Genomic DNA, 14,494 nt, shown 5'->3' with positions numbered 1-14,494 from the left:
GTTTTACCTCCGGAATATTTTACCCAAGAGGATGCCATCATAATATAATCATACAGTAGCTGCATGCCGTCGGGAAAAATTACGGCTGTAGTTTCCCCTTGCTTTCAGCCGTTCGCAGTACCAGCACAGCAAGGCCGTTTTGGTTAGTGTTACAAGGCCAGATCAGTCAATCATCCAGACTGTTGCCCCTGTAACTACTGAAAAGGCTGCTGCCCCTCTTCAGGAACCACACGTTTGTCTGGCCTCTCAACAGATACCCCTCCGTTGTGGTTGCACCTACGGTACGGCTATCTGTGTCGCTGAGGCACGCAAGCCTCTCCACCAACGGCAAGGTCCATGGTTCATGGGGAGAGGGGGGGAGGGAGAAAAAATAAGGAGCTGAAAGGTACCCAGCAAATTCGTCACACTAGCAAGAAAGGTCATTTAAATACTAGAGCCACCAATACTTTTTGCCTGTTGTCAGCAGTCACTGTTGTTACAGGGATGCAAGGCTGTGCTATCACGTGCAACATACCACTTACAGATGCTAGTGATCAATTCGAGATTCGGCCACGTGTGAAGATGGAAGCGAAGGGAGAGTATGAGCAGGATAACATTTCTTCAGATGGAAGTGCTTGCGAAGAGGGCTTCGAGGCATAGAAAGAAGTGGAAAAACACAGGCCCTCTTGGTGAAGGAGCTGTGGTTAGATGCGCGTTTCCGCATGATCCTCCCGTGGCGCTGTTCCATTGCCATGAAGGGGTGCCGGTGTAACGGACCGCCCTGACGCCTTAACGCACGTCGCTGGCACTGGCTCCAGGCGTTGGGTCGCAGCGCACTTCATTACGGTCTGTTTGCGTCGTGGCGAAATGCTCACAACCAGGGAGTCATTCTTCTTTACTTAGTCATCACCATGTATTCTACACACTACTGGGTGGACTTTTCTCAACTTACCATGCGATTGCTCGAACCGTTCATCGTGTCTGCAACACTAGGCTGACAACTGTGGTCGTAAAAAGACCCTAGCCGACTTGGACTGCAAGTGAGTGACGTGCCTGGCCAACGACAGTCGGTTTCAAACACGGCAAAAATTGCAGCTGTCTGTGCGTGAAAGACCCACCCCGACAACTTCCGAGCGAATATTGCCAAAGGAACTAACTGCATACGTTGAACATTTGCAGTCTGGTACCTCGGAGAAGGCACTTAAAAGCTGAACGTGTTCTATGGGTCAAACAACACGCAACTGAGACACTAGCTGAGTCGAGGCGTGTAGTGTCTTTCGAAGAATCTTTTCGAACTACGCAAGGTGTGGAGTCCTGAAAGGGTGAGAGACTTAAAGTACCTTGGGTCGACTATCACTGAGACAAATGACATTGGCAGTGAGATGATAGCCAGAATAGCAGCAGGTAACAGATGCTAATTTGCCGCATTACCCATGCTTAAGAGTTCGCTTCTATCACGAAAATCCAAAATCCTCATTTACGAAACAGTTATAACGTGGCGACCTGGTGACAGGACAATCTTCGGATTTGAGGTTGTTCTGGACACGAATTTTGCATTGTGCAAATCTCGTAACAAAGTACTGGTTACGAAATGGTCGATATGTCAGCGAGAATATTAGTGTGAGGAATCCTAATTAGATTTGAGATTTGGCATTTATATTGAAAATTATTAAAATGAGTGAAGGCAACAATTGCCAAAATTTGGTAGACTTGGATACGGAACAATCGGTCGAACAGTGGGGTACCCATTGTTCAGGGGCAGGCGGCTAGCATGAAAGACGCGATCGCCGAAACGCAACAAAGAGCAGAAATGGAATTCCAAACTTTAGAAAATCTTTCGGAATCGGAAGTGAAAATCAAATCTGAATCCCTTGATGACGAATACGGGGGGACAATTAAAGAGGAAGCCGCTACGGAAGTAAAACCGGTAGTTTCCGGGAATTTAACTGGTTTATTGAATGTTTTGATTAACGAAATCAAGAGTCAACCGGCAGAAATTAAAGCTCAGGCTGCCAAGCAAGAAGCTCAGTCTGAAAAAATTGAACGAAAGCTAGACAATCAGAACAAAGCTATTAATGTTGTTAACACAAATGTTGATAAAATCAAAGGAGATATTGTTGTGATTAATACCGAAATCGGTAATCTTAAACAGGAAATGATAGGCGTTCAGGCGGAAATTGCGAGCATAAATACTCGTTTTTATTCCGAAATTAGCAGAATCGAGAAAAGTGTAGGAGAAGCAGTTGCTCCGATCATCAAGAATAAGGTGACGGAACAAATTCAATTAGTGAAAAAAGAGGATCAAAAGAAGGTGGAAACTTTAAAGGCTTTAGTATCCGAAGTAGATACCAAAGTGACGTAGCAGGCTAATACCTGCGAAGAGAAAAAAAGGGAAGTAAAAACGCTTGCGACAACCACTTGCCAAGTAATTACGAGAGTGTCGGAATTAGAAAAGAAACTTGACGAAAAACAGAGCTATGTGCCAATCTGTGCACATAGTTCGGAATTGTTGACGAAAGAGAAGCGATTCGTCCCCTTGAAAAAAGGCGGTATACACGCGACGGATTTCATTAAAAATTGTTTTACCCAGATCATGGACTAATGAGAGAAAAATTAATGCGGTTATTGATGTGCTGGCTGGTGATGCCAAGCGTTGGGGCTTAAACCTTAACATTACAAACCTGACTTTTGACGAGTTTAAAAATTTGTTTCTGGCTGAATACTGGTCAGAGCAAAAACAGCAAAGTGTCTGGCGCGAATTTGTCGTATCGAGGCCTTTCGATGCGAATTCGCGCGGCTCGATGAAGGAGTTTTGTGAGGGCTGGAGTCGCAAGTTGGAATATTTGCGTGATCGCCGCACGGAATCCGAAATAGTCTGGGAACTCTACAAGAAGCTTCCAGATAATACAAAACGCTACGTAGGAAGCAATTACAAGACAATCAATGATTTCCTGGAAAGAGTTGAGGACGAGGACAATTGGCGCAATAATCGCGACAGTGGTAGAGACCGTGGTAACAACAACGGGAACCACAACAACGATAACCATGGGAATAATGCATACCGCAACCGTGGCAGCAATAACAATAGTGGTTCGGGCCGTAATGACAATCGGTACAATGCAAATAATAACAGGAATGACGGAAACCAGTATCATACTAGCGTGATACGGGCTTCGCAGAATAGTAATAACGCCAGAGGATGTGATCAGCCACCTCAGCAGCATCCGGGGAGCGAATCTGCTGGGACGAGACAGGGAAACCATTAGCCGCGCCGGTGAGGGGCCGACCGGGCGTGGAGAAATTTTGGAGGCCCAATAACGAGAGAAAACCCAGGTCTCGTCGTTATGAAAATTCGGTATGGAATAATCAACGGCGGGAGAGTGTGCCAGTGTTGGGAGAAAGGAGAGCGCCCACGAGTAGTAGATCACCTGTAGACACGGCAGTAGAAAATACATTCACTGTCAGTGAGAACAATTTAAGTAGTGTTCCGGAAATCGATTATAAAGTGGCAGCTGTAACACCTACAGCGGAACTGGAGATTGAGTTTAAGAATGATTCGCAGTTGTTGAGAGAAGATCAGATGTCGGATAACACGTCCGTCATCGAGCGAGGGGATGCAGAGAGGGATGAGGTCTGGTTAAGGCAGTTCGCTCGCTTATACGACGAACTGAGAGATTATAGGGGCCTGTACGGGAAAAGTGTTTATGGGGAGCGCGGGCAGGATTTGCCGCGTCTCGTCCCGCAGGGAGATAGTGTTTGTGAAATGATAGAAAGTTCTGGCCCTAACCGGCAGACTTCACCAGAAAGAGTTGACGTTAATGGGGAGCACGAGCAAGATTCGTCGTGTCTCGTCCCGCAGGAGTTAGATGTTGAAGCAGTAACGGAAAGTTCTGGCCCTAACCGGCAGACCTTACCGAAAGTTGTAGTGGTAGAAGTAGCCGACCCATCCGACGCAAACCTCCAGTTTAAACATTGCGAGAGTATTAAGGAGAAAGATTACGAAAATTTTAGTGATAGCCGGACACGATTGGTAGAAAAGCACGTAGATTACAGCGTGTATGAGGTTAGAGCTGACATTATACGGTCAGACGATAGCAGTGTGGGTTGCGCAGATCCAGAGGAAGTAATTGCAGATACTATTGGGCACATTCCTCCAGGTAGATTGGCAGATGAGATCAATCTGACCAAAGTGGAATCAACGAAGGTGACGATTAGTGAATTGATAGCAAAGCAACACTCACTAGTTGACGAGTTACAGGAAAAGGTTTCGGTATTGGAGGCGAAGCTACAGACTAAGCCTCAGGACAAACGTGTTGAAATTAAAACTGTATGTGAACAGAGGCTGAAAAAGCCGCCAGATAAGCCGGATTTAGGATCAAAGCCGGATGGTTTTTTCTGGAATGACCTGGATATAGACGAGGATTTACTGTGGGAAAATAAAGAAACAGTCGAGGACAAGTGTAGACAGATAGTAGTGTCTGTTAATATGCACGACCTACAACTAAACGTGTTGATTGACACAGGTGCAGAATTGAGGGCTGTATCTGGGAAAATATTTGAGTTACTGAAAGACAGATCTGGTATCGTAGTTATGCCAGTAACAGGAGTGAAAATTATCGGTGCTACTGGGAAGGCCAGCAAATCGGTCACAAAACAGATTTTTGTTAACTTCGAGATATGTATGGTGCCGAAACGTGGAGCATGACTGTAAATGAGGAAGGGATCCTTAGCATATGGGAGAGAAAGGTGCTACGTAAAATATATGAGCCAGTATATGAGCAAGAAGGTTGGCGCATTCGTGCGAATGCAGAACTAAAACACCTTTTTGAAGAGCCGTACATTGTTACTACCATTAAAATAAGAAGACTGCGGTGGGCAGGACACGTGGTCAGAATGGAAGAACACAGAGCATGTAAGAGGATTCTTGATGGCAAGGCTGGAGGCAGACGGCGGAGGGGACGCCTCAGAAAGAGATGGGTGGATCGAAGAAGACATGAAAAAGCTGTGTGTCAGAGGATGGATACGGAAAGCCACGGATCGGATCGAATGGCAGGATATTGTGATGCAGGTCAGGGCCCTACAACGGCTGTTGAGCCGAGGAGTAAGTAAGTAAGGTGTGGAGTCCAGTGATGGATTTAACCCGCAGTGTGTGGAAGGTTTAGTTCTGCGACGTTTTGGGGATGTTTTGTTCCATGACTTCGGCCCACTCGTTCATCGCCGCAGTTTGACAAATCTTCGGGATCCAATGACCAATGAATGTCTTCAGTTGGTTAGAACATGGGGCAGCTATCAAGGCGGGAGGTGACGATAAACGGAGATAGCGTGGTTAACGTTTTGTCTGACGTGCATTTTTAGTGGATCTTACAATTATATAAAATTTTCAAATGCAAGCAGTGTGGGAATGACGCATTGTGACGGAAGCAAATGCTAGTGGGACGGACGTACGAACGGCGTTGTCACCACACTTACGTGCCGCACAATATCCGAAAACGAAAACCGAATTTGGGAAACCGACTTTCGCTCTCATGTTTACAAGTTGGAACTGAGTCGATTTAGCTAGCCCGATTAGACACGATTTTTCGAGTGTAAGTTATTTTGCACGAATATCAATACTGGATAAAAAATGGAAATGAGCGTATGGCATCGTTGGCCGGGAGGCCCGTATTCGGGGAAGTTCGGCCGCCAAGTGCGTCTTATTTCAGTCGACGCCACATTGGGCGACTCGCCCGCCGCTGATGAAATGATAATAACACAACACCCAGTCCCCGAGCGGAGAAAATCTCCAACCCGGCCGGGAATCGAACGTGGGCCCGCTTGCATGGGGTGCGAGTACGTTAGCACCCAGCTAAGCAGGCGGACGAATACAGCATGATTCCTATTAAACTTTTAAAACTCCCGAAGCGACGTAGTCGACGCAGACAAGTAAGAAATGCAAGACACATGGGACCACAAATGAGAAATGCCCCAAAAGCGGGTGACAGAATCTGCACATGTGACGTCGCACGTGCAGGCGGTGGAACCTTTCGGTCTGACACAGCCAGTCATCCCAACCCAAGTCCAGGAAGTGTACACACCGGTGTGGCTTACAGCCTACCTGCGCGACTTTAGAGCGTGGGGCTCATGGTTCGAGCCTTGCATCAGGCAGGTGGCATTATTGTGCATTGCGTTAGACAATGCTGTGTTTACATTGAGGTAAGATTTATTGTTTTATTTACCGGTTTCGCGGTCTGCGATGGTTAACTGCAAAGTACAGTAAAAGATAAACCTACGATATTGCGGCAGAAGTAAATAAAACTAAACTTCCGAAATGCATCGCTAGCAGTAAATGACCTGCGTGTTCCTTACTAAATAAAGCCAATAAACAATGATAGAAGGGACAAAAGGAAAGAAACCCAAAATTAGAATAGGTTTTGCTTGGTTACAGCGAGAGCAATAACTGTGTAACTTTAATCACATTTACAACAGGCGTTCGAAAAGAATCTAGCCTGGCGGAGGAATATGTAGCACTGCCCCCTACCTGCTAGGATAGGTTCGACGAGACCAATACCTGCATATGCGGCGAGGTATGTCATCTGGTGACGTCACATGTTCAACGTTTGTCATCCACTAATGTGGTATTTCCCGACATTTACGGCCCCATGTGTCTTGTAGGAAATTACTTGTCTCAGCGTCATCTATATAGCTTCTAGTTTTTTTTTTTAAACGTTAATAAGAGTCACCGTGTAGACCATCTGTTCCGATTTCGTTAGCGTAATGGCTGGTGTTATGAGTACTTTGCTAATGTTTTCACTAAAAGAGTGTAGAATTTTGTTATGGATAGTGAACTCTCGATGAGGAGGGTAGGACAAAGAACTTGTACGTGAAACTTAGCAAGAGTGACAGGATACAAACTGCAAGTGGTTCAAATGGCACTGAGCACTATGGGACTTAACATCTGAGGTCATCAGTCGCCTAGAACTTAGAACTAATTAAACCTAACTAACCTAAGGACATCACACACCTCCATGCCCTCCCCCTGCGGGTCCGGGGATTAGAATAGGCCCGAGGTATTCCTGCCTGTCGTAAGAGGCGACTAAAAGGAGACCATCCCCCTCACGGGGGTAGTTAGCGCCTGCGTCCGGAGACGGACGGTTTCCCGACCTATAATCGTGGTCTTTTTGGTTTTTCACTTCTCGTTTCTTCATTCCTTTTGTTGGTTCCTTCTTTTGCTCTTCTCCACTTCACTGTCTTCCTTACTCTTTCCCTTGACTTCTCCTTGCCTTCTCATTGCCTTTTTCTCCTTGCCTTCTCATTGCCTTTTTCTCCTTGCCTTCTCATTGCCTTTTTCTCCTTGCCTTCTCATTGCCTTCTTCTCCTTGCCTTCTCCTTGCCTCCTTCTCCTTGCTTTCTCATTGCCTTCTTCTCCTTGCCTTCTCTGGTCTCCGCCTCGGCGTTTGAGACAGTCTGTCCTCTTTCTCCCTCTCCCTCCTTTTCCTCTTCTTCCTTCCTCCCTGTGCGTGTCTGAAGGCCGACCCACGCGTTCGCACGCGTAGCCGGTGACGGGGTAACGCGTAAGTCCCCGCCCTGGGTAGACATGTAAGGCACGCGCGTACCCCCTGGTAAAGGCCAGGCCCGGGGAGGGGTGATTGCCTGAGCTGATACCTTCTGACCATGCCGATTGGTCCCTCCGTCTGTTTCTCGGGAGGTGTGACCTGAGGTGTAAACATTCACCTAAGGCGGGAGTGCCCTCTGAGAGGGTCCCCACAAGGAAGGAGCGCGCCATCGGAGACGCTGGCAATCATGGGGGATTCCTCCGCAATGGATTCTACTCCATCGCTTTCGACTTCGACCCACAAACGGAAACGTGACCAGCCAACAGTGACAAAAATACTACCGCCTGCCCCACAGTTCCTCGTCGTTTCTCGATCTGAGGAAGGAAAGGATTTTTCCTCTGTCAACCCTTTCGTTATCCAGAAGGGCGTCGATGCCATAGCTGGATCTGTCAAATCTTGTACCAGATTGCGTAACGGTACCCTATTACTCGAAACTGAGAGCGCCTTTCAGGCACAAAAACTGCTTCGGGCCACACTCCTTTACACATTCCCTGTCCGGGTGGAGGCTCACCGAACTTTGAATTCGTCTCGTGGTGTGGTCTATACTAGATCCCTCGACGGCTTGACTGACGAGGAGATTCAATCTTTCCTCGCTGAGCAGGGCGTGACGGCTGTCCATAGGGTCATGAAAAAGGTCAACAATGACCTTGTACCGACCCGGACACTTTTCTTAACCTTCGATAGTGTTAAGCTGCCATCGCGCATCAAGGCGGGCTACGAGGTCATTTCAGTTCGCCCCTATGTCCCGACACCTACGCGCTGCTACCAGTGTCAGCGTTTCAATCACACTCGACAGTCTTGTTCCAATGCGGCTAAATGTGTCACTTGTGGCAGGGATGCCCATGAGGGTGACTGTCCACCTCCGTCTCCTCGTTGTGTGAACTGTCAGGGTGACCATGCCGCATCCTCCCGCGACTGTCCTGTCTATAAGGAAGAACGCTGTATCCAGGAAATTCGAGTCAAAGAGAAAGTGTCCACCTCGGCTGCTCGCAAGCTATTGGCTAGTAGGAAGCCCACGCTGCTCCCAGCGGGGAAATACAGCACTGTCCTCGCCTCTCCTCGGACTACCCGGGAGGTAGCAACCCAGACATGCGATCTGACCTTCAGCACCACGGTCGTCCGTTCGGCCAGTGCTAAGATCGCGCGGTCGACGTCTCCTCTTCGTCCCATCACCCCACAGACACCAGCCCCTTCATCAGCTTCTGCTAAGACGAAGACCCAGAAGTCAGATGCACGGGCCTTCAAGAAGGAACCGTCCCGTGCAGACTTCCTACGTACCTCGACCTCCCAGCCTTCGTCCGGTACTTCCACCAAACGACCATCCAAGAAGGCTAATAGGAAGCACAGTTCTCCTTCTCCGCCACGGCGCATTTCTTCTCCTGCGCCACCCAGCGGTTGCCGCCCCAGGCCGTCATCCCTTTCGCCTGGCCGCACCGCTGGTAGCCGAACATCTGGCCGTTCACCGGCGGAGGAAGCTCCCCCTCCCGGCCATCTTCCCAAGATGGCCGATGAACGTATAGAACCAATGGACGATGACTGTCCGCCTACTGATAGCGGCGGCAGTGCTCGCTCGAAGCCAGGCCCTCAGCGGCCTTCGAGGTGACCCCTTCTCTCATCTTCCTTTTCTTCCGATGGCACTTATTAACTGGAATATTCGCAGCGTTCGCTCCAACCGAGAGGACTTGAAGTTGCTGCTCCGCTCGCATCGTCCGCTCGTCGTAGCCCTCCAGGAAACGAAGCTACGCCCATACGATCAAATTGCCTTGGCACACTACACCTCTGTGCGTTTTGACCTACCCCCTGTGGTAGGTATCCCAGCTCATGGAGGGGTTATGTTGCTGGTCCGGGATGATATTTACTACGATCCCATCACGTTGCACACCGGCCTGCAGGCAGTTGCCATCCGCATTACTCTCCCCACTTTTACGTTTTCCTTTTGTACCGTTTACGCTCCATCGTCATCTACCGTTACCAGGGCAGACTTGACGCAACTTGTTGCTCAGCTACCTGCACCATTTTTGTTAACTGGAGACTTCAATGCCCACCATCCTCTTTGGGGCTCTCCAGCATCCTGCCCGAGGGGCTCCTTGTTAGCAGACCTTTTCAACCAGCTCAATCTTGTCTGCCTCAATACTGGCGCCCCTACTTTTCTTTCGGACACATCTCATACCTATTCCCATTTAGACCTCTCTATATGTACTCCCCAACTTGCACGCCGGTTTGAGTGGTATGCCCTTGCTGATACATATTCGAGCGACCACTTCCCGTGTATTATCCATCTCCTGCAGCATACTCCCTCTCCGTGCTCCTCTCGTTGGACCATCTCCAAGGCAGACTGGGGGCTCTTCTCTTCCAGGGCGACCTTTCAGGATCAAACCTTCACAAGCTGCGATCGTCAGGTCGCACACCTCACGGAAGTCATTCTCGCTGCTGCTGAATATTCCATCCCTCACCCTACCTCTTCTCCACGTCGCGTACCGGTCCCCTGGTGGACCGCAGCATGTAGGGACGCTATACGTGCTCGTCGACGTGCTTTACGCACCTTTCAACGCCACCCTACAGTGGCGAATTGTATTAATTATAAACGATTACGTGCTCAGTGTCGTCGTATTATTAAAGAAAGCAAGAAAGCCAGCTGGGCTGCTTTCACCAGCACCTTCAACAGTTCTACTCCTTCTTCTGTTGTCTGGGGTAGCCTGCGCCGGCTATCTGGCACTAAGGTCCACTCCCCAATTTCTGGCTTGAAGGTCGCGAATGAAGTCCTTGTGGCCCCTGAGGCTGTCTCCAATGCCTTCGGCCGCTTTTTCGCCGAGGTTTCGAGCTCCGCTCATTACCACCCTGCCTTCCTCCCCCGCAAACAGGCCGAGGAGGCTAGGCCACGTGACTTCCGCTCCTCGAATTGTGAAAGTTATAATGCCCCATTCACCATGCGGGAACTCGAAACCGCACTTGGCCGATCACGGTCCTCCGCTCCAGGGCCTGATTCTATTCATATTCAGATGCTGAAGAACCTTTCTCCTGCGGGTAAAGGTTTTCTTCTTCGTACATACAATCGCATCTGGATTGAGGGACATGTTCCCGCATGCTGGCGCGAGTCTATTGTTGTCCCGATTCCTAAGCCGGGGAAGGACAGGCACTTGCCTTCCAGTTATCGACCTATCTCGCTTACCAGCTGTGTCTGTAAAGTGATGGAGCGAATGGTTAACTCTCGATTGGTTTGGCTGCTCGAGTCTCGCCGCCTACTTACCAATGTACAATGTGGATTTCGAAGGCGCCGCTCTGCTGTCGACCATCTGGTTACCTTGTCGACCTTCATCATGAATAACTTCTTGCGGAAGCGCCCGACCGCGGCTGTGTTCTTTGATTTGGAGAAGGCTTACGACACCTGTTGGAGGGCGGGCATTCTCCGCACCATGCATACGTGGGGCTTTCGCGGTCGCCTCCCTCTTTTTATTCGTTCCTTTTTAATGGATCGACAGTTTCGGGTACGTGTGGGTTCTGTCCTGTCCGACACCTTTCGCCAGGAGAATGGGGTGCCACAGGGCTCAGTTTTGAGCGTCGCTCTCTTCGCCATCGCGATCAATCCAATAATGGATTGCCTCCCAGCTGATGTATCAGGCTCCCTTTTCGTGGACGATTTTACCATCTATTGCAGCGCGCAGTGTCCACGTGTCTTGGAGCGCTGTCTTCAGCGTTCTCTTGACCGTCTTTACTCCTGGAGTGTCGCCAATGGCTTCCGTTTTTCTGCCGAGAAGACGGTCTGTATTAACTTCTGGCGCTACAAAGAGTTTCTCCCACCGTCCTTACGACTCGGTCCCGTTGCTCTCCCACTCGTGGAGACAATCAAATTTTTAGGCCTTACCTTTGACAGGAAACTTAGCTGGTCTCCACATGTGTCATGTTTGGCCGCCCGTTGTGCCCGTTCTTTAAATGTCCTCCGTGTTCTCAGTGGTATGTCGTGGGGAGCGGATCGAACCGTCCTACTTCGCCTATATCGGTCGATCGTCCGCTCCAAGCTGGATTATGGGAGCTTCGTATACTCCTCTGCACGGCCATCCATCTTACGCCGCCTCAACTCCATACAACATCGGGGTTTACGACTTGCGATCGGAGCATTTTATACCAGTCCCGTAGAGAGTCTTCATGCTGACGCTGGCGAATTGCCACTCACCTACCGGCGCGATATACTGCTTTGTCGGTATGCCTGTCGGCTACTGTCAATGCCCGACCATCCTTCTTATCGTTCCTTTTTTGACGACTCTCTTGACCTTCAATACGGGTTGTATGTCTCTGCCTTGCTACCCCCTGGAGTTCGCTTTCGTCGCCTCCTTCAACACCTTCATTTTTCACTCCCTGCAACCTTTCGAGTGGGCGAGAGCCGCACGCCACCTTGGCTCCAGGCTCAGGTCCGCGTTCACCTCGACCTCAGCTCGCTCCCAAAAGAGGTCACCCCCGGTTCGGTCTACCACTCCCGTTTTTTGGAACTTCGTTCGAAGTTCAACAACATGACTTTCATTTATACAGATGGCTCTAAGACCAATGACGGGGTCGGGTGTTCCTTTATTGTCGGGGCACAAAGTTTCCAATACCGGCTCCATGGCCATTGTTCGGTCTTCACAGCTGAGCTCTTTGCCCTCTACCAGGCTGTTCTGTACATCTGCCGCCACCGACATTCTGCTTATGTCATCTGCTCAGATTCCCTGAGCGCCATCCAGAGCCTCAGTGATCCATACCCGGTTCACCCTTTCGTACACCGGATCCAACGCTCTCTTCAGCAGCTGGTGGACGTCGGTACGCCGGTTAGCTTTATGTGGGTTCCTGGCCATGTCGGTATCCCTGGGAACGAAGCTGCAGATGCCGCGGCCAAGGCTGCGGTCCTCCAGCCTCGGACAGCTTCTTGTTGTGTCCCTTCGTCCGATTTTAGCAGGGTCATTTGTCGGCGCGTTGTGTCGCTGTGGCATGCCGATTGGGCTGCACTTACCGACAACAAGCTTCGGGCCTTAAAACCTCTTCCCGTGGCTTGGACGTCCTCCTCACGCCTTTCTCGGCGGGAGGAGGTCGTTTTAGCAAGGTTAAGAATTGGACACTGCCGGTTCAGCCATCGCCATCTGCTGACGGCTGCGCCGGCGCCGTTCTGCCCATGTGGGCACTTGCTGACGGTTCGTCACATTTTAATGTCCTGTCCCGATCTTAAAACACTGCGCCTCGATCTTAACCTGCCTACTACTTTAGATGCCATTTTAGCGGATGACCCACGAGCAGCTGCTCGTGTTCTTTGTTTTATCAATTTGACAAACCTCGCTAAGGACATTTGATGATGTTTTTTAATCCTATGCCTGTCAGTCTGTCTTTTATTGTGTTTTCCCTTTTAGTTGTTGTTGTCAACTTGTGCCTCGCGGTGCATTCTTAGAGTAGTCAGGGCGCTAATGACCATTGAAGTTGTGCGCCCGAAAACCACAAAAAAAAAAAAAAAAAAAAACCTCCATGCCCGAGGCAGGACTCGAACCTGCGACCGTAGCGGTCGCTCGGTTCCAGACTGTAGCGCCCAGTACCGCACGGCCACTCCGGCCGGCTACAAACTGCAGAGTATTTGAGTAGTCAGCAACAAATATTCAGTGCTGAGGACGAAGATGTGGAGTAAAAATAAGAAAAAAAATCGAAAGCATCGTCCAAAACACCTTAGACAAGTATATGATACTGCAGTGCCCGTCTTATTCCGTATTACGATGCAATGTTCCTTTGGTCACGGGTACGCGTCCAAATGAACAGGCACTGAAGGGAATGCAGCCGTTAGTAAATACATTAAATGTATTCGCATTTGTGAATATGGACGTCCATGCCGAGCGGTTCTAGGCGCTTCAGTCTAGAACCGCTCGACCGCTACGGTCGCAGGTTCGAATCGTGCCTCGAGCATTGATGTGTGTGATGTCCTTAGGTTAGGTTTAAGTAGTTCTAAGTTCTAGGGGACTGATGACCTCAGATGTTAAGTTCGATAGTGCTCAGAGCCATTTGAACAATTTTGGACGTCCATCAGCTGTAGAATGGAATGACAATGAAAATTTGTGCCGGACCGGGAGTGGAATCTGGATTTGCCGCTTATCGCGAGCTGTTGCCTTACCATTAGGCTATCTGTGCACGGCCAGGCCCAAACTTCCATATGTCTTCAGCCATGTGTCTGCAACCTGTACTCGTACATCCATTGTGTATGTTCCCATACAGGCGAGACATTTTACTTCAAAGTCGCTTGTCCAGTGTCGGCGGATAGATACGAAGAGTCAAATGACATATTGACAAACTGCCTATTGGCTTCTGTCTCGGGTTCTTCGGCCGACGTTCGGCCGACCGGAAATGACCGCGGAGAAGCCCTCGGACGTTGGCGCGCGAGGTACATATAGTCTGCGCCCGCGAGCTCGGCTTCAGTTCACCACTGGCAATGGAGGGTGAAGCTTTGACAATGCCAGCCACTCGTGCTGGCGAAACGTCAGAAAAATCATTAGATGAACGTCGGCCGAAGAACCCGAGACAGAAGCCAATAGGCAGTTTGTCAACAAGTGGCCACGAAAGTCTCAACAGTTTTGAAATGACATATTACTTCCTCCGAGGTCCCGGTGGAGGTTAAAGTTCTCCCTCGGGCATGGGTGTGTGTGTTTGTCCTTAGGATAATTTAGGTTAAGTAGTGTGTAAGCTTAGGGCCTGATGACCTTAGCAGTTAAGTACCATAAGATTTCACACACATTTGAACATTTTTGAACTTCCTCCCACATATGTCTCGTGAAATGAACCACTTTTGTCTACGACTTTGTACACAATGGCAAGGAGAGGTGGGCTACAGAGTGGGGCAGCAGCTGCCGTTGCAGGAAAGCTGGACAGAAGCAGAAATGATTAGTGAACAAGTAACACAGCAAACAGAAGATTTAACTTGT

The 14,494-nt window shown here is 49.4% G+C and overlaps 1 protein-coding gene across 1 annotated transcript in view; it reads left to right on the top strand.

Annotated features, from left to right (window-relative positions):
• LOC126203053 (copper-transporting ATPase 1) overlaps nucleotides 1–14,494 on the top strand; it is a 569,185-nt gene that overhangs the window by 145,289 nt on the left and 409,402 nt on the right.

The sequence above is a fragment of the Schistocerca nitens genome, chromosome 9, assembly GCF_023898315.1.
Source record: "Schistocerca nitens isolate TAMUIC-IGC-003100 chromosome 9, iqSchNite1.1, whole genome shotgun sequence".
NCBI lineage: Eukaryota > Metazoa > Arthropoda > Insecta > Orthoptera > Acrididae > Schistocerca > Schistocerca nitens.
This window is presented reverse-complemented; position numbering and strand designations above follow the sequence as displayed.